A 21981-nucleotide genomic window follows, 5' to 3' on the forward strand; every position below is an offset into this window, starting at 1 on the left:
TCTCTCACCACATGTAACATTCACAGTGAACGTCCAGGTCAGAATTTGTCATCGTGCTAGTTGCTATTCTGATCTTCTCAGGACAGTTAAATTCTGTGTTACAAATCTCTAACTGGACACCCAACCATCTTATTTTCAATATGTACTACGTATAATTATGAATTGTTAAATATCCTTAGTATCACAATGCAAAACAAGAGAATTAAGAATTTCTCAGTCATTTACTCATCTCTTTTGTGTGCGTATATTCTTGCAGGACCCCATTTTCAAAAGGGCCTTCACAAATGTATCTGTGTGATTTGCTAGAGTATCCATTTGATAATGATAGGGTTTTTTTTGGAATACTTAATTATTGTTTTGTATGTGAATCTGAGAGGTTTTTTTTAATGGTAATAGATGTGTTTGCAAATTTGTGGGTGCATTTTCAGATGTCCTTCAAAGATGATCCCAAATCTCCATTCTGAACACCCCCTTTCTACCCACCCCTCACAAGTCATTGAAAACACTGCAAGAAAAGTGTGATCATTCTGTGATATGGCCCCAGGGCTCCATTAACTATAGATCATTTTGTATACCGTAAATGCATTTGATCTTATCATAGGCATGATGGGCCAAAATCATCCCTAGTTTATTTCCATTGACTCAAGAGATCCAAGGTTGAATTGGGTCCAGTGTGGCAGGACAAGTGATAGCTTCACTACTGGAAGCCTGAGTTAGATCCTTTTTTATTAAACACTTTCATTCTGTTTAATTTTGTGTTTTGTCCTTGCTATATTAACTGTAGTTTCATAACAAAGTTCAAAAATATTTCATTGACGTTGACACCATTCATTTTCAGCATAATTAATACATGTTCATGAGAGGTTTCAATTAATATAATGACTCCTGATTTTTTTAACGTTTTCCTTTTGCATTGTAAAACGGCTGGTACTGATAATGTCAAAGACACACAGAGCCTTTACAACTTTCCTATACAGATGCAGCTGTATCGTTAATATCCTGTTAAAAGATTTGTAAAATATTTTGAAATAGAGGAATTTTTTTTTCTGGCAAGCAGGTGGAGGGACACTGCCTGCAGGACCCATTTTGCCAGCATGAAACCAGTCTCATAAATTTTTATTGAAATGAGCTCATTACTTTTAATTTTTACCGGCTCTTGACTGAGTCAAGGAGCACTTTTCAAGTTTTGAAAAGCAACCCATGACTTACTTAAACAAATATCTACATGTATATTAGGCATCTGACTTGGCCTTTCCAAAGATGCCATTAAACAAAAAGTAATGTTGACATTTAGACTATTGTGGAACCTAATTTCTGTGTTTAATTAGGACCATTAATGTTCAACCATATGTTTTGTCTGTTGGTTGGTTAGCTATTCCCTGCCGCCACCCTCCTTCTTGCATCAAGGTATAAACTTTTTCCAAACCATTCTGAGCACCTTATCTCTAGTTAGCATTTCTCTGAATGTAACTGATTCAGTTATCAACTTTGAGGAAATATACCTTCAGGAGGTGGTGTTCATTAAATGTGCTACTTTTCTCAAAGCTATGTTGTATTAAGGATTTTTTTCTTTTACAGTGAAGTGGTGAGAAAAAGTACTTTTATAATAGTAACTCGCTGACAACATTTGAAGTGAAAATTGCCAGAGTTCTTGAATCTTTACACATTTCCGTGACTGATCATCATTTCCTTAGAATTCCAGAGACTTGTGTGAATCATGCCTACAGGGTACATATGTTAAAAGTTAACAAGAAAATACGTCCCAGAAATCAAATGTAAGATTCTAAAAGAAAGCTTTTGAAGTGCACCTACAAACAAAGTTGGATGATTAGAGCCTTGTAGCCTACAATGAAGAAATAAATTAAGAAAAAACAAAAATCTAGAAAATCAGACTTAGATTAAAAAGGTGTATGGTGTTTACACATACATTTATTAGAGAAAATAAAGTTTTACTAGATGTGTGTAAATCTCTCTTAGGTGCTAGGTGCTTTGGAAGTGCTTATAATCACTTATCTGTTGTAATAATTTATCTCTTATGGTAATTTTTCCTTTTGGCATTTATATTAATACAGCTGTCATATCCTTTTAAACAAAATTATTACTTATAACACTCAGGTAACCTAAAGAGTCATCAGGCATTCGTCTCAACACATTAATGAAGCGAGAGAGTCTAATTTTATATGCAGTGCAGACGGCACCAAGCTTGGTGTCCTTATCACTGAGTTTCCTCCCAGCTATAAGTTCCCTTATAAATTCCTTAGCTGTAAACACCCTTATGAATTCCTTAGGTGTTCTGTGCCAATCTCTAGTTAGCATTTTAATGGCATGTTCACTGTTAATTTGCAGTGTGATTTTTTTTTACAGTAAGGTTCAATTTCATAAAAAAAGTTATAGTTTGAATCAAATAATTGAAAAAGACAAAACAATATAGCATATAAAATGTGTGTGTACACATATGTCATATTTGATTTACAGTATGGCTAATTTATGTAGTTGTACATGTATTATTACAGATTTGCTAGTTGACAGTTGGACCAATCTGGGGTCCTTACTCAGGGCTATATTCTGCTGCTCTTAGTCACAATGTGTAGTACCTCATTCCACAAGTCCTGTAACTGAAATCAATACAAGTAGGGTGTTATTCACCAAGAGTAAATGGAAGAACTTTTCACTTATTTCATTCAGTCCTATTCTGCATATTCTCATGGAATTCAGGGATTGACCCAAGGTAATACGGGTGCTTGAATTGCTTAGATTTAGTCCCCCCAAATTTTTTTTGAACAAAGATGGCAGAAATTCTTGAAGCATGTTTTTCTCTCTGGTGGTAGGAAGGAAGGAAAATAAGTTCTTAAAGCTCAAGGGTTTTTTAGTATTGGTTAGCGTTTCTAGATTAGAAGGGCCAAATTCTGATTTCCTTCCTCTTGTTGAGTAGTACCTGCCTCTCTCAATGGTCCCACTGACTTCTGTGAGAGTACTCAAAAAGTTACTATTTGTCAATACAGTTTAGGGGATCAGAATCAGGACCGAAGTTGGTAAGATGCTAACATGTATATGTAAAAGATCACACATGTCGTGAGGTATCACAACAAAGATATTATGATATTCTCCCCACAAGCAAAATTGACCTGGGATCTGGAAGAGGTATGAATTCCTAGTATGAATTCAGTGGATCTACAAAATGCTACATCTTCAGAGCAAATAATCCAAGACTAGAATACAATGTGGTGTTTGAAGTTGCTTTCCAATAAATAACTCTTGTAAGTAGCTGACTTATCCAAAATATTCCTATTACTGGCAAATCAGTACAACATCTGGAGCCTCATATATCCCAAATATATTTTAAACCTTTTTATAGTAAAGTGAGCTGTGGTCTGCTGGCATACCGCCTTGATCTGTAATCTTGAAAGATTTTATCACCTTTGTGGTAAAAATTACTATATAAATACTAGAGGTTACTAATAAAAATAATATTTAATTCTAGATGTCAGCCATTTACTTCCCATAGAAAATGACCATTTCTGGAAGAAACACAGAAGAAATCATTGTTTCTGACTGTTGTTGTTACATCCATAGCCCTGCAGGGTTTGTTTGGCATTGGGGTTCAGTTTGTAGGAGTGGGAGCAGTGAAGCCAACTTTGCAAGATGTACTTGGTAGTAGGGTGACCAGACAGAAAATGTGAAAAATCAGGATGGGGTGGGGGGTAATAGGAGCCTACATAAGAAAAAGACCCCAAAATTGGGACAGTACCTATAAAATTGGGGCATCTGGTCACCCTACTTGGTAGTTTAAGTTCAGACTTCCACAAGCAACATCACTTGAGAGTTTGTAAAGTGCCGGCTTAGAAATAGTTGTTTGCAATGTTATTGCAGCCTTGTTTGGACCCAGGATATTAGAGAGACAAGGTGGGTGAGGTGATCTCTTTTATTGGACCAACTTCTGTGGGTGAAAGAGACAAGCTTTCAGTCTTATACCTGAAGAAGAGCTCTGTGTAAGCTCAAAAGCTTGTCTTTCTCACACCAACAGAAGTTGGTCCAATGAAAGAGATCACCTCACCCACCTTGTCTCTTAGAAATACCACTAGCTGAACACTTTCAGACTCTCAAGTCTTTTTAAGACAAACCACAGAATCGGTGCCCTGAACGTTGATTATTACCAAACTGTAGGTATGGAGAAGCATATAAGGTTCATTGTGAAAATTCTCTGTAAGTTTCATGAAGTTAGAGTATTAAAACAGTCCCTCACATAGGAAAGGACTTGAAAATACAGAATCTGTTGAATACTGGATTAAGAATTGTCAGCTTGAATAAAAGACAATAATTGGTCAAAATTTTCATAAGTGACATGATGTCTCAAGTTTTGAATTCCCAAATGGTTACTCCTTGAAGGTGCTTGATTTACAAAAGAGGGTGTTCATTCCTTTCTGTAATTCTGGGACTTCAGACAAACTTGATATAACTCCCCTAGGTTGGCATTCTATTCCAGAATAAAAGTGACTTTATTGTGGAATAATTACTCTAAGTAGTAATAATTATTCTGCTATAGCTGTGATGGTCTATTTCCTTGTGGACACAGGCCCTTATAGACCTACATTGTTTCTGTTTTTAAAAAACAAAGAAAACCTGTTGGCAAATGATGAAGTTTTAATGGTGACCAGTGATTTCTTTTAAAAGATACTATCTAGTTTTACACTACTCAAAGGTAACCTGGCTGTGGACTATGTTACAGATCTGATACCTTTACTACTATGAGTAGTCCCAATGAAGTCAACTGGGCCACTCTGTAAATAACTGCTTGCCAATGTGAGTAAGGAGTTTGTCTCACCATGCCCAAGTTGAGAATCTATGGATGTCTTACTTTCCAACATAGGCAGTTCTGGATGTGACATTGAAGAGGCAATTAAGTTGGGTATATGTGACAGTCTCCATATGGTCTTCATGTTTAGGCCAAAACTGCAAAAACATTTTTGAATCAGTTCAGTTCATTGCCAGCTTGTTTGGTTTGTAGAAAGAATGAATTACATAATCTTCTATCCTGTTTTTAATATTCTCATGACAAGAAGCATCTGTAGCTTGCTTGCTACTATGCATTGTTAAACTTGGTTAGGTGTCATGGGAATAGTAATTGCTGCTAAAATGTTGGATCATATTTTAAAGCCAATGGAAATCTCCAGCTTTTTATTTCTGGCCATGTGTAGCCAACTGCTGAATTAAATTAAGAACAGAGGGTCAGATTTTGTGTGTGTGTTTGTCTATATAAAAGGTATGGATGTTTACTTGAAATATTCCCAACTTTATTTTATTGTAAATAGAAGAATAGGGACGGGAGGAGTGAATGATTATTTATAGGATTACATTACATTTCACAAAGGCATTGGTATGCTCTGAAGAATTCATAATTTTGTTAAAATATTTCGTAAAACCTCTTTTTAGCCGTGTTTTCAAATGGACCGAATTTATAATTGTCTACTTCAATAGAGTTAGATCCTGATTATGCCAAATTATTTCTGCTTCTATATTATAACTCTTTCTGTTGTAACTTTAAATGTAAGATTGGTGCAAAGATAATAGAACATAATTTAAAGCAACAGTTCCTCTTATTTCAATTCACTTAATATGTAGCCCATATAGATAAATGTTCCCAGTGAAGGTGACTAGCAGAAACTAGGATGGTTTAAAAAAAATCATTATTAGGCTTTTTCAAAGCCAAACCTAATCTGTGGAATAAAATAAAATTATCTATCAAACTTTGTGAAAAGATCTAAAACATTTATCTGTGATATAAGGTAATATAGTGTTAACTAGATATAGTAAAATTAATTTTATATCTTGTTGCCAGACGCTGCTATAATAGTGTTTATGTAGGGAATAACAGCACTTCAAGTGTACAGTCATAAAGATCTACAGTGCGCACTTCTGTGGTAGAGAAGGCACAGGGCATTTTGGTCCTTTGCTTCACAATGTACCCAAGGCATGTGTGTACAACTTTACGGACACACACCCTGTTGTGTGGTTTTCCTTAAATAAACACTGCAGTATAGCGTCACCTGGCAGCACCAGTGTAGTTAAGGGCCTACTCCAGTCATGTTTCTATTATAAAACTCTTTTTAACAAGTATTTAACTGAACTGTTTTTATTTACACTAGGCTGAAACTTGGCAAATAAGTTTTCAGACTTTATACATTTTTTTTTTATAAACAAGTAAATCTGAAGAGTCATTGTTCAGACTCAGCACTAAAAAAAAAAAATCCCATTTTCTGGCTTCAGAATGTTTTCTAAATCATGCTCTTAAGTAAAGAATGGAGTTTTTAAGCAAAAATGTATACATGCTGTGGACAGGTAACTTCTGCAGTTAGAAAAAACAAAGACCCAAGGGCCAGATCCTCAGCTGGTGTAAATCACAATTAAGGGAGCTATGTAGATCTTTACCAGCTAAGACTCTGCCCCCAAGTGATTTATATCTCAATTTCTAAAAGCACCAAAATGCTGTACTGTGTTCATAAATCCGGGAAAACAGCTATATTTGTTTTGTTTACATTTATAAAAGCATGCACCATTTACAACAGTATAAATATTAAGGACAAGATTGAATTTCAGATGGTGTAAATCGGGGTAGCTCTGCTGAAGTCAGTGGATCTACACTAGGTGAAAATCTGGTTCCAAGTGCCTAATCTAAAGACTGTTAAACTCAGTGGAAAGAGTCTCATTGGTTTCAGTGGGCTTTGGATAATGCCCTATTTAATCTGAAATGTTTTACAGCAAACTGCCAACAAATGGCTGTACATAGTGCTTCAAAGCTGGGCTACCACTTTAGCCCCAGTGAGCACAGGCTGTCATGCCGTGCTCTCAAAAGTGGCCCACCTAATTCTTTAGGTAGGTTTCAGAGTAACAGCCGTGTTAGTCTGTATTCGTAAAAAGAAAAAAGAAAAGGAGTACTTGTGGCACCTTAGAGATTAACCAGTTTATTTGAGCATGAGCTTTCGTGAGCCACAGCTCACTTCATCGGATGCATAGCTATGCAAGGTAGATTGTTGGCTGGCCATCCTTTATATAAAATAAAATACGGAATACGTGGTGTGGTATGAAAGCTTATATCAGTCTGAGCTTTGTAATGGGTATATTATTCTCAAGTGACTAAGCCATGAGACATCCCAAACAATAGCTCATCATGCCATTGCCATCAGGCATTCTGCATATGTCGCAGATGTTAGAGAAAAGCTATTCTGGGAATGTTTTAGGGAGTTTTTATAAAATTTATTAGCACTATTTTTCATATCCCTCTGTAAAACCAGGTGCCTTAGTTGCCACAAGTCAAAGTATATTATGCACAGTGGGAGCCATAAAAAACCTCTAAATGTTGTGTGAAAGAACTTCTCAATATTCAACCATGTCATAGCTTTAAAGTCTGATATCTGAAAGCCTTGCGGGTCTAGAAGCTGGGAATCTCTCCTTTACAATGGTATAAAACTCCCTTATCTATCTCTACAGGAGTAGGAGTACAAGATACCGAACTTTAAAGTCATGACATTTTTAAACATAAAAAAACTGTAAATGGTACACAGGTGAATCTAGCCTCTGCTGGTCTTTGGGTGAGTGTTTTGGGGAAAGGGATGGGGGTTGGAGTTGGTAGCATATAGGAAATTCTATTTTAATTCCACTTTTTGGAGGAAAAAAAATAAACGTTTCTGTGACCTAGAAAGGGTTAAGTATCCTGCAGGATAAATGACTTCAACCCTTAAAAATATATGGGTAGATAATGTTTGTGATTTTGTGTATTTACATATATGTTGGTAAAGGTCAATAATGCTTAGGAAATGGGTCCACTTCAAAGTCCCCATGAGTGCCTGTTGTTCATATAAGGACTCCGAGGTGTCAAAGAAGGCCTGAAACTGTATAAAAATGGCTTGGGGCCTGATCCTGTCATCTCAGATCTGCTTGAGGCTTCATGCAGGGGAAGCCTAAGCCATAAGGCTGAGATCCCAGTCCTGACTGGACTGTCCTGAATATAAACATTGGACTATAACCTATTAACTGTTTCTGAAAGAACTGTTTGCATCTACAAAGTTCACCCTCTCTGCTATGAATCTGAATCTCAAGATTGTACTCATATCTGTATGTATATCGATCTTTTAACCAATTCTCTGTTCTTTTAAAATAAATTTTAATAAGAATTAATAAGAATAGTTAATAAGAATTGTCTGTAAGCGTGTATCTGGGTAAGATCTGGAATATTCATTAACCTGGGATGTAGTGTGTCCGATTATTTGGGATTGGTAGAACTTTTTTATGTGATGAATAAGATTTTCAGTAATCCTCATCCTATTTGACTTGGGTGTCTAGGTGGAGGCCTGAGGCTGGGTTACTCTAAGGGAACTGTGTTGTTGGCTTATGGGTAACCAGTGAGGTATTATAGAAGCTGTTTTGTGCTGGTTTGGTAAATCTAAGTATTGGACTATCCACCAGCTTTGGGGATTGTCTGCCCCATTCTTTGCAGGTGACCCTAATTGAGTGACCTCAGTTGACTCCCCTGGGACTCCAGTCACGGTTTCTATGACAACTTTTTCTCTGCCTGTCTCTATTCAATGGTTTGATATTTCAAGTTGTTCAGTGTTTTGGAATGTTAGAATAGTTCCAGAGGAGATGAATTAGTGGGCACGGGTGGCAATCCTCAGAGGCACATGATAAATGTTCACATGGCTATAGATATGAAGACTGGGTATCTTTCTCAGAGATGTGCTACAGTTCAAACAGAATTATGGGCCTGATGAATAAATTACTGTGTGAGGTTCTTTGGGATCTGTTATGGAGGAGGTCAGATTTAAACAATCATCATACTCTCTTCTTATCTTAAAATGTATTAATATCTCCACAGGTGATGAAAGAGCACATACAGACTAGACACTCCCCCCTCCATCCCATTAGCAGACTTCAGTATATACCTCTCACTCCTCTACTTTACCCTAATACTGGGAGGTCACTTATCTCCCTGCCCTCCAAGCAAAGCATCTGAAATCTTGTGCTAAGCACACAGATGCTATGGAAATGTGGACTTGATCGATAAATAGAGCTTTGTACCATCTGAAAAGGGAGATTCCTGGATTTAAAATGGGGCATACAACACTTTCTTCAGCTCCTAAGAAGTCCCATGTTCTAAGACTTTTGCATCATGACATGGAGGAACGTCCTACACTTCCTGCATGCTCCAATAGTCCCTCTTGCAATCTAGGCCCTCATGATCAGTTCTGAATAATAGATATATTTGACAAAATCAAATTTTTTCACAGGCAATTGATAAAGAAACTTAGGGCCGAATTCTTTTAATACATTATTTTTTTGCAAATTATTCCCACAAGTCTAGTAGTAACTCCATTTCTATAGCTCAAATGGCTTAATAGCTTGAGGATCTGACCCCAGGACTAGCTAATTTGTACAATAAAGTCTTGCTGATAGATTTTTCCATATGTTTCTGGGCTTTCGCCACTAAACTATGAGAGAGAGAACAAATAAATCAATGTTAGGTTTTATTGGGTGAAATGCTGGCCCTACTGAAGTCAATGGCAAAACTCCCAGCGGGGCCAGGATTTCACCCTATGTATTTGGCTCAGATAAGTTATCATATATTCTTGAGTCCTTTAGAAGCTCAAAATGTTATGGCTCAGGTCCTGAATAAAAATGCTAATGTAGCTATAATCGTCTCAAAATTCTTTTTGTATTCTGTCCAAACTTTGTCTTACCAGATGCAAATGCCAATAAAAATAACTGATGTTACACTGGTCCCCTGTGTTATTTAGAGTAGCCTGAAAGTTGTTCTAATTTGCATGGGCTACCGGTAGCCTAAAGGGACTGTTATGGCATCCAGAGATCACTGGGCTCATTACATCAGCTCTGCACCACCCGAGGATCCTTATGCCACTGGAGAGGTCCTAGTATGGTTGGATAATCTGGCTGTAGGCTGCCCTGTCACATCTGAGAATTATGGCTCATGCACCAAAGGAGTGAGATCAGAATCAAGCCTCATACTACGTCTATAGGGGAAAATGTTTCAGAGGTGCTAACTTCAGAATCATTCAGGGAGTAGGATGTTTGAGAGTGACTAGTTTTCTACAGCAAATAGCTCATTGGAATATCCTTAAATAAGTATTCAAACCCTTTTTTTTTTTAAAGTACTTTCGAATACCTTGGTGGAAAAAATATCAAGTAGAGAAAGGACGACAGCGTGGGTTAATGTCATCTAGGAAGTTCAGGCATTAAAGCACCATCAAAAGTGCATCAGCATACATTCAGTGGTGTTTCAAACTGGATTTCTGTCTATACAGTTTAAATGAATTGGGATAGCAATAAAACTAAAACCAAAACAAAAAAATCAAAGTAATTTTGGCTCACACTCCCATTGCAAATGTCAAGAAAAAGCAAAACTAATAGACGGGGTCATCAAGTCATAAAGCTGGTTAAAGAATATACAGAGAGATAGGAGATCCATACACATATATGCTTGAAGAATCTGCATAGTTGTTTAATTGAATAAATGCAACGTGGTTTCATTACATTTAGGGCCAGCTGTTAGGCACAGTCAGGATGCCAATATAAAATCAACAAATGTAATCTTGGCCAAGTTTCCCCGCCCCCCCAAAGAGGATATTTGTGCCAACAACATATGCTGTGAAAGGTCTTGAGCATAGTCCTGTTACCACTGCAGGATACATAATTATATGCATTAACCTAAATATGGAAAAATCGTAACAAATAAGGGAGGCTTGGCAGATATTTTGGTTGCACGTTTGGTATTTGGCATCACACACTGTCCTGTTTAATTCCCATTGCTGCTACTTAGTGTTTCCTTTAATTGTGGAGCACATGGCAGCTCTTGTTCTATTTAATTTTCTCATAGCTGGTCTCGCATTTTGGCTACAAGCACAGTACATGAAAAAGCACATAAGTATAGATTATACTGTACTACACCCCAAGGGGAGAGTGTGTAAAAATAGTCATTTCTGATACATAAAACCCTCTTGCATACAGAAGTTAACCAATATGCTGGAAAAGAAGAGTAAGGCAATTTATTCACAACATTTTTAGTCCCCCAGATTATGGGGTCAATCAACACAGCTAGGAGGTGGGGGCACGGTGGGTTTATGGTACCTTTCTGCATCCCTGATCCTAGGATTAATCTGGGTTCTCATTTCCCCATCACACCCCCTATTTCCACTCTATACCACAAAGGATTTTCCCATTACTCAAAAATCCCCAGCTGCCTGTTTAAGATTTCCAACCACTTTTTGCTGCAAAGGTCAGGATCTGGCTTGTGTTTGAAGCAAAAGATTAAATACACAGATCAATGCTTTATTTGAATTTAAATCAGTTGCATTATTTTTATTGATTATGAAAAGGATATTTTTGTATCCCCTTTGTGTTAGGGGACTAAAATATACTAATACTTTGCATATGCATGGCACCTTTCTCCCAAAGAGCTCTAAGTGGTTTATAAACATTAACAAATCTCTCTCAACCTCTGTGAGGTACAGTGGGACAGTAGGTATGTCCATTTAATTGTTTATTTTTTACATTCAGTGATTATGTATGTCCCAAGGAATGCCATTTTTGAAAGTTTAGGCTATAGTAGCTTGCCTAGCATTACTTAGTAAGACAGTAGCAGAGTTATGAATAGAACTCAGGAGTTCAGATTTCCAGCTTTGGGTATAATCATAGTGACCACAAAGACATGGCTGAAAACTTAACGTATTATTATTGTTCATTATTTGTATTGAACCAGGCCACCATTGTTCTCGGCATTGTACAAACAAAGATAGTCCTGGACCCAGAGAGCTTACAATCTGATTTACAGTAAAATGTCCAGCTAGGCCATTTAAGACCTGCCAGGAGCACTAAGGAGGCCCACGTGTTTAAAGGCAGCTCGTATTCCTGTTTTTGCTATTCTAAAGAATATGGGTAACTTCCATGCACTTACTGCAACCCATACAGCTTATCTGTTTTATTTTACATTATATATAAAGCCTCTTCCAATGAAATTTTTTAAAATTTGTTTTTATAATAAAAAGTGACATGTACTTTTTGAAGTCCACCCATAAGAATTTTTCAGCACTTTCAGTTACAGAAGATAAATTCTCTTGAGACCCTCATCTAAAGCCCATTGAGCTCATTGACCTCAGTGGGCTTTGGAGTCAGGCCCCTAATGAGACTAGTATAGGTAACACTAGGTCATGATGTAACACAGTTACCTGTCATGCTTTCAAATGTGCTTAATACGAGGCACAGGAAAATCTTACTATTTGGGACTACAGGATACAGAAAACCTGCCAGGGAATAGTTGTGCAAGGGGTCCTAAAGGGCATGGGGAAGAGGTAGAGATCAAAATCATGAGCAAACAGCAGATATAAAATCCAGGAACATAAAATTAACAGACTGGTGGACAGAACAGCATGGAGGTAGGGGGAAGTTGAGAAGAGGCAATTGCATGTCCAGATTGCCATTAATGAAAAGCGTAAAATCTGAACATACAATTAATTTAAATTTGAATCACTGAATGCAGTTAGAAAATCTGTATGCTTTTAAAGTTCTTGGTATATTTAGATGTGGCTTATTGGTACATATTTTAGTTTACAATTGTGATACGTAGGTCAAAAAAGAACTAGATAAATTCATGGGGGATAGGTCCATCAATGGCTATTAGCCAGGACAGGGATGGTGTCCCTAGCTTCTATTTGCTAGAAGCTGGGAATGGGCGACCGGGGATGGATCACTTGATGAATACATGCTCTGTTCATTCCCTCTGGGGCACCTGGTATTGGCCACTGTTGGAAGACAGGATACTGGGCTAGATGGACCTTTGGTCTGACCCAGTATGGCCATCCTTATGTTCTTATAAGGAAAGGAATCTTGAGCTATGTGTTGTGCTGATTGACCACGCTGCCATTTTACCAGTGTACCAGCAGCAGTGAGAGATTTTTTTAAATCTCATGTTAATTTGTGATTGTTGTAAGTTGGAAATGGAATGATTCCTTGCAACTGGGAGAAGAATAACATACACACAGTACAATTCAGTGGAAGAGCTGCCTGGTGTGATATCTTAGGACTTAATCGTGGATCCATGGAGGTGCTGCATACACTTAAGTCCAGCTGAAAATGAGAAGCTCGTCATCTGCAGGTCTTAAGGAAGCATTTGACTGTGGTGATCAAAAGTCGATAATATTTTATTATTGTAATTCCTGACACCTTGGTCAAAAGAGCTTTAGAATGATCTGTCATGCCACAGAATAAGCACAATGTGGCCATGCACTTATAAATCCTTAGATCACTTTAGCATAGGAAATCTAGGTTGAAGCATAATCTGCTAATATGTTAACCTCCTTTACACCAGTACAAAAATGCTTGTGTCACACATAAGGAGGACTATAGCGGATTGTAGTGGTATAGATCACAACAGAAGCATACTGCCACTAGATTAATTTTCCAATGTTCCCAGTCCCACCACTAATCCTTGAGAGAATGACTGTTAAATATGCTTAATAATTGCATAATTATGACATCTGTTACTCTCTAGCACCTCTTAGTGGGAAATTAACTGAAGAAATATCAGGTTCAAAGATGTTAACATTCTGATAGCATATTTAATTGAAATATGAAGGGGGGTGTAATGGAGATTAAATTAAGTTCTCAGATAATCATCTGACACACAGATAATGGAGCATCTATCCTCCACACTGATGAGCTCTCAAAAGGAAATGTACTGGGTGGTACGTGGGGTATTTTACTCTGCAAGCAAAATGGAATTCTGCTCTTTTTCTTGTTGTTCAGTGACTGTATCCACAAAATCAATAATGCAGATAACAGAGTAGCTGGAAAATGAAAAAGTGATGGGAGGTATGAGGCAATATAAGGTTAAGGGTGCCTCTAAAAATATAGGATCCCTCATGTTAGGTAACTGAGGTGTTAGTGACAGAATTTCTTCACTACATGCATCCTGATCTTACAGAGTTCACAATAAAATCTTTTGGCTGGGTCTATCTAAACTCAAAGTATACCAAGTAAGTATTACCTGTAATGATAACAAATATAATTACAGTACCAATTAAAAGAACCAAACCAAGGCATTTTTCTCTCATGTTCTGATATTCGAAATTATCTGTTTTCTTTTATAATGAAGAATTATTTTATGTGCACTTTTTCAGGGGGTACAAAAAAGGCTACTAGGAGTATAAGAGAATATGAAATCTATGAAAAAGTAGTAAAGTGCATTTAAAAAAAGTTAATGCATCTATAATTTCTGCACTCAGTACTCATTGATTAGAGATTAAACATCATCTTGTGTAAGGTTCAGATTGGATATTTTAATTAGGATGTCATGATTACACAGATATACCAAATGCTAAATTGATTTTTGGAGACCTTTTGAAATAATAGCACTTCTTCTGCAAAATGAAAATCATAATAGATTATTGACTTATGCATGAGTTTTGGTCCAAGGACACTTCCCCAGTGTCAACATTTTCAATATCTTTAGTTTCATGCGAAGAGACACTCATAATTAGGCTTATATTAAAGTTTCTGCCTATTGATTAATTTATATTAATGACAATAGCATAGCATTGATTGTCCTTGAATTATAACAGTAGGCAATGGTGCCAGTTGCTGACATGTTTAAATACAACATAACCTTTCTTGTGGATTATTATATTTTATTTAAGAATGTGTTAAGTGTATGTGAATAGTCAAAACAATATTGTGAAACCATTAGTTTCTTAGCAGAAATTCTTTTTTCTAGAAAAGAAGTTGGCCTCATATCAAGAGGTATTTGGTTCTATTTAGTGAAATAAGGTGGAGGCATCAGTCTTATAGGTGACCCTGGAAAATACCATGACTGCTTGCACAGATTTCTGGCCTATATAAACAAGCTAAATGGTATTACGTTCATTTATATTAAGTCTGAACTTGGACCCTGCAATGAGCTTTCATGCTGAGAGATGTTCAACCTTTGTGGTAGCCTGGCTGTTTTTTGTTTTTGAAGCCAACTTGCACATTTTAAGACTGTGGTCTTAACCAGTGCTTCCAGGCCCTGTGCTCTGAAAACTGGACCATTGTTACCACCACCATTCCATGCTGCAACAAGATAAACACACAAGATTCTTCAGTCAAGCTTCCCAATGCCATGAAAACCTCATACAGTCCTCACTGATTTGTAGTGGCCAACTTCCTTCCCATGATCATGATATGGTCATGAAACTCCAAATCACATTGAGACACTCAGCACTGAACTTTCAACAACCCAGCCTAAACCACACTAGGAAGGGTTGCTAGACAATAATAACAGCTAGCTCTTATATAGTGCTTTTCATCAGCAGATTGCAAAGTGCTTCGCAAAGGAGATAAGCATCATTTATCCCCATTGTACAGATGGAGAAACAGAGGCACAAAGAACTGAAGTGACTTGCCCAAGGTCACCCAGCAGGGTAGTGGCAATGCTGGAAATAGAACCCATGGCACCTGAGTCCCAATCCAGTGCTCTATCCACTAAGCCATTCTGCCTCCCCGATAGGTCTTCCCTGCCTGCATAGAGCTTGTTGTGCCCCTCCCAGCGCTCTAAGACCAATGAGGTACTTTTGTACTTTTCAAATACCATAATGGGAGCAAAGGCTGAGCCTCTGCCATCGCGCCCAGAGCACCACAGCTCCATGTGGAGGATGGAGTAGTCAAGGGGGAAAGAGGTGCCTTCCTCAGGCGTGTCTGTTCAGTGCCAGTCTAGCCAAAGCTTTCCCTCACACTATGACCTTATGGGTAGGGGGATGATGTGTATAGAGAGATTTGTGCTATCTTCTGCTGAACATTAACAAAAACCTGCTGTAAACAAGATTTTGGCTATCCCAGAATTAGAGTAGAAAAATAGTTTCAGAAATATAACAGGGTGTAGTTTTAATTGTACACCTTCCCCCCAAGCCCCTGCCTCTCAAAGAGATTCTGATTTGGTTCCCGTCTGAGTTCATTTTCAGTATACCCTGGAAACATGCAACCAATTAGTTTCTTATATGCAGAGACTCAAAGGACAAATTAAAGTCTAGAGTAGTATACTGGGATACAAATAATATAAAAAACTATAGGCACGATTACAAATAATACTCTGGAAATTCTGTCTTTATTTTCTTTCCCATATAATTGGAGAGCACTTAAGGAAAATGATAGTCTGAAAAAGAATGGAAAGACTTAAAAAAACAGAATTAGCAATTAAGCATAGCTTTTATGGGTAATAATTTAATATTTGGCTGATGTCATGTCCCTTGATTCATGTACCAACAAGTGATTGTCATATATGTTAGGGAGATTTATGATGACTTTAGGGTACGAGTGAGGAAGAGTCCTTAAATAAAGATGTCTCATTGACCTAGGAGTAACTGTATTCATTAGGAAATTCACCATATATGTTCCCTGTGAGTAAGTAAGCAGTTACTTAAGTAAGTAAGCAGTTACTTAATCATATTCTTGAATATTACTCATCCTGAAATAACTGTAAAGGCCATGAGGCAGTGCTTTTATATGAAAATATATCTCCCTATTTGGTTCTGTGAGTTGATGTGACTACATGAGACAAAAATTGAAAACTCCTGGAACATAAACCGCAGAATCATAAACTAAAATGAAGGCATTGTTTACCCTTGTATTGCTGTCTACTCCTGTGACTAATAGTCATCTGGTACTGAGTGAGTGTGCTCACTCATTGTGACTGTAGAGATGACGATGTTGGTGGAAGACGTTGTATCTCACTTGTAGACGCATCTGATCTGACTGAATTTATCCACAGTAGGTATGTTAACTATAAACAGAGGCCCATGAAACTTTGTGTATTCAGTGAATGACAAAAGATGTATTCACATAAAACCTGTGTCCAAACTGAAGGCCAGTTTTCAAGTGAGTGTCTGAGGATGCAGGGCTGAACCTACGTACAATCAGTTCCAGGGTCAGAGCCCAGCTTACAGATGTTAATTTCTGTTATGGTTTATATATCTTTTCATAGCTCCAGCAAAGATTATTCACCCAAGAATTGCAAACATTTGCTTAATTAGGAAAGCATTGTTTAATTTGCAAGATGTTCTCTACCCCAAATGATCCTTTCTCAGATTTAAATACTAGCACATATATATTTAATATCCAACCCCCCGCCCCCAAAGAACTCACTACTGCTCTCCCGCTGCAGTATCCCAACTGTCGTCACTCCTCTTATAACAATGTTAAGCCAGAATGGGGTAGAGAAGTCTAAAAATGGAGGACTAAGAATAAGTAGTCAACTGTTCATGTGCTAGATACTTGTGATATGTTCTGTTGGTGCCAGAGTGAGAACTTCCTGGGTTTTCTGGAGATAGCTTTGAATCTATTTCCCCATTTTATAAAATGAATTCTTTATTAGATTTCAAACACAAACAGAGGAAGCAAACATGATTTCATACATACTAATCCACAGACTGTATATATACCCCACTGAATAGTCTGATTTTATATAAAATACTGAGTACCTGCCCCCTTAAAGTGTCTCAGGATGGGTACCCCGAAACCACGACACCCAACATTTCTAGCCAGTTTTGAAATTGTGACCCTAGTACTGCATATCTTTTAACTAAAAATATTTCAACTGATATATAGGTACAATCATACAATAAAGCAAAGCTCAGAGGGAGGAAGTGGAGAGGTTGTGATACCAAAAGAGAATAATAGTATCCAGATAACTAAATATGAAATTGCAGAGTGATAAAGCAACAAAACAAGTTGATGTGATTTTGGGCTGCACATTCAGAGCCATCAGGACACAGAGCAGGGAGATGGTTAACCTCTGTATTGGGCTCTAATGAAACAATGTTTCAGGTGTTGCATTCTGTTATGTATATCTTGTATTTGAAAGATATAGACAAACTGGAGAAAATTCAGAGAAGAGAAACAAAATTTAAGGCCTTGTACATAGGTAAGTAGCCTGGCTACACAATGGGAAAGAGGGGATGTGATAACTCTACAGGTGTTTACAGGCTAGAAACTAGTCATGGGTAAACAATAAAATAACCTGTCCATTTGTTCAAGATAACCAAATGTTTCTGAATATCACGAAGATAGATTTGACTGCCCATATCCATCCCCTACCTAAAAAGGGAAAATGCTCTGCTCCTCCCTTAAAATGTTTTCCAATGCCTGCCTTTGGCCACTATCCTCAGCTTCTCTGTTAGTGCAATATAGGAAATTAACTGTAGACCTGCATTAAGACACTGTTTGTTTCATGACTGTAGTCTAAGAACTTTTGTTATGTTTATTTCCGAGAGAGATTGGTACCAACTGTTTGAACCCCAAACCTAGAAGGCAGTCAAGAGTGAACTGCTGGACACGCTGTCATATATGTGTATATATAGGGATATAAGGCTTTCAAGTCTGTTGCCAATAGATAACGTTACCGGCAACCTCAGCAACATAAAACCAGTTTAACTTTCCAAATACTTGGAATGTGTGACAGTCAGATGTGCCAATTTGTTGATACAAGATCATATGAAGTTGCCATTAGAGTGCAAGTGACTTCAACAAACTACTCATGCTTAGTTAGTAGCATGCTGAATTACTTTGCTGAATCAGGGCTTTAATTTTAAAGCAGGTTGAATAGCAACTAAAAGTCTTTATTTTTCATGCTAAAATGAATTATTTTAAAATAATAATTTTGGGTGCATTGAATATTGAGGTGCAATTTCATAAAGAATTATGAGGCTTTATAATTATTTCAAAAGAATTTATGGAAATGTTTTCATGAATTTTTATAAAGAAATCTTTTTCCTTAATTCTTTTCACTAACTTCAGACATTTAATTGCAATTACAGTTGTTCAGTGAATACAATGACAAATTAATAATTCATAGCTTTTGTCAAAGAACATAAAAATGGGACATTTATTCCATCAAATACACATTTAAATGAAAAATCTTTATTTGAGCAAGTGTAGAAATATAAATAGTGAGGACTGTTATTGTATTTCTGATCTTTTCTTTCTTTCTAAATTATGAGTGCTATGTGCAGTAATGTGAAATCTAAGACTGAGAACATGGCCCACTGAACTATTCAGAGCACATCGGGAATATAACAAATTCAGATTTGTTGACCTGAAATGTATGAAGAAACCTCTCATTACAATTTATTTGGGGAAAAGTTGGGACAGCTGATGTCAAAAATAGAAAAAATAAGCTCAACGGTTTCTCACTTAAGGTGTTCTGGGTTATTTTTATCAAATAGCTTACTGACGCTTAATTAAAAGATTTGTAAATGATTTCTTGATAAGGAAGTAAATGTGTAAAAAGAATGCTTTAACATTTCTTATCTTGAATATCATGTGAGATTAAGGTGGTGTTTTCCAAGGAGCCTAAGTAATTCAAAGAAAATCCCAGTTTAAAAACATTATAGGAAAATTAGGGGGAAATTTTGGAAATAAGAAAATTTTGACTGGATTTTGTCACAGGGACCAAAGTTAGGCTGAGCGTAATTTTCAAACCTAGCATTGCTAGGAATCTTATGTATTTTTACTGCTAACTTCCTTCTAAGCCAGGGGAGAATTTCACTCTTAAACAAGACCATTTGCATATGAAATTCCTTGAAAAGTTATTTCTCTGATTAATGATCTCTTATTCTTAATAGCGTCTTTCTTCCTCAGTGATCACCAAGTGCTTTAAAAGTAAAATGATGGACAAGATTTTCAGCAGTGACTGGAGATTTTTTGTGCCTCTATTTTTGTCTGTTCAAATTGAGACAATTTTAAGGTGCCTGATTTTAAGAGGTTCAGGTGCAGCATTTTCTGAAAATCAGGACCCATTAAGCTTTTTCTGAGTGGGCAGCCAAAATCACCAATCGCTTTTGAAAACCTTGCTGATATACATTGTACATTCAATGGTCACTTAATTCCACGACTGCTCTGTGTCCCTAAAAGCAAACTTATGTTATTTTTAACAAGGACTGATCCAAGTAACACATTTTAATTTACATTTTGATTAATTAAAATCTTTGTCCAATGTTTGGTCAATTAAAGTGTATATCTTTCTCTGTGTAGAACCAGAAACATCTTCCTCTAGGGGACATTATATTTGTAATGCTATGGATACTCTAAACTCACCATATTTCAGTACAAAATCAAAACTCAGCCAGGTTTGCCTAAAAAGTTTGCAATACAGTTAAACTTTCAGGAGTACCAGGACACAGTATGGTGAGACTTGGGTATGACTGATTTCATGCTGAAACCAGATAAAACTCAGAGATTCTGTCTGCTGTTTGTTTTCAATTATGTCAACACCTGAAGCTGAAACTCAAAGTGAAACTCATAGGTTGAGATCCAAGAAGATTTCAAATTGAACAAAATATTTGCACAAATCCCTTCAAACCAGTATCAATGAGTTTCTTCACAGCTGTAATTTTGATTTAGTACCATGATTTAAGAATGACAAATGAAACTGATCCTGAGAGGTAAAAGGTTATAACGGCTATCCTTGCCGCATCCTTCTTAAACACTCTGAGTAAGTGATGGAGGATGTTTCACAATTGGATACCCACAATATGTTGATTATACTTTTACTTTTACTATGCTGTATTTTGGTGTTATGCATTTGGGGCCCAATCCTGCAAATACACACGTGTAGGTGGTTACCAGATTGGGCCCCTTGGTTTACTAAAGAAATATGTTTGAAATAACTGTATTCAGGTGATGCTCTGAGAAGAGTCAGTGGCCACCATAAAAGAAAACAACAACTGACCAGTTGGTATATCGTTGAAACTAAATAAATGTTCAGGAAGTTGTGTTTACTAAAACTAGATTTAAGTACTCAGAACAGGAAACCATTTACCATGGATGTTAGATCTTTCTAATGACTGACTAACTAGAAACAGGCTATCTTAATTCTCAGCCCCGAGCAATTACAAATAGCTTTGCTTCCAGACTTCATTAGAATATTTACTGCTATTTGGATGGAAGACTTTTGACACTGCAGTCATAAAATTTACAGGGGACCGCTTTTCTGCATTTGATACGAGACAGAGTGTAGGCCTGTATGTTCCAGTCTCCAACAGGCTCTGACATTACTCATTAGTGGACTTGGTGGCCAAAGATCACTTCAATTCAGAAACCTATGGTGGTCCAGTAAATCACCTCAAGTACCTTAACCTTCCCCTTTCCTTTTTTTAAAGAAAAGAGACTTTATTTCCTTCTTACTGACTGTAGAAAACGTATAGCTTAATCCATGGATGTCGTTTTGAACGTAAACAGTGCATACAGAGTTAGTAATTTCAGTTCATACCTTCATTTTAAACACTTGGTGTAATATTTGTTAAATGTTTCATTGAATTTTAATTATCTTAAAATATTGCTGTGAGTATTACAATTCATTCTAAAAGAGAGAAGTATATTTGCTCTTTCATCATCTGAGAAGATTTGATGTACTGTTTAATACATCTAGAAGCTATGAATAGTACCTATATTTATTTGTCATCATAATCCTTTTTTCTTGGAGGAGTTTAATGTGAACCCTAGAGCTAATGTTGAGAATGATGCAACTCGGGGCATCTACCAATCAAATGAAATTTGGTAACTCCCAACAGAACAGAGTGGACTAATACAAACTCAGTATACAGAGGGAAGAAAGAAATATGGACATTACATCTGCTGAAAATTGACATGTCAAAACCTATCTTGACTGGGAGACAGTGAGATAGATCCTTTCACCTCTATTTCACAGGCCTATGTCTGTGGTAACTGAAATCTGTTTCCGTCCAACCTTTGTATGTCAGCCTGCGCAAAGTGAATTTTCAATCTCTTTCCAATTCCTAGTAGACAGAAACCACTGCCATAATGGGCACTAAGCAATAAATACCCTTGTTGGCATAGAAGGCTGAGATTTGAATGGCCATGGAGACTGGTCCTTCTAGATCACCACTGAGGCATGTTATCAGGGCAAAATGGAGAAAGCTTGCACTGTTG

At 36.9% G+C, this 21981-nt stretch overlaps 1 long non-coding RNA gene across 1 annotated transcript in view; it reads left to right on the forward strand.

Annotated features, from left to right (window-relative positions):
• LOC141996527 (uncharacterized) overlaps positions 1–21981 on the forward strand; it is a 261493-nt gene that overhangs the window by 217119 nt on the left and 22393 nt on the right. The window lies entirely within an intron of this gene.

The sequence above is a fragment of the Natator depressus genome, chromosome 12, assembly GCF_965152275.1.
Source record: "Natator depressus isolate rNatDep1 chromosome 12, rNatDep2.hap1, whole genome shotgun sequence".
Lineage (NCBI taxonomy): Eukaryota > Metazoa > Chordata > Testudines > Cheloniidae > Natator > Natator depressus.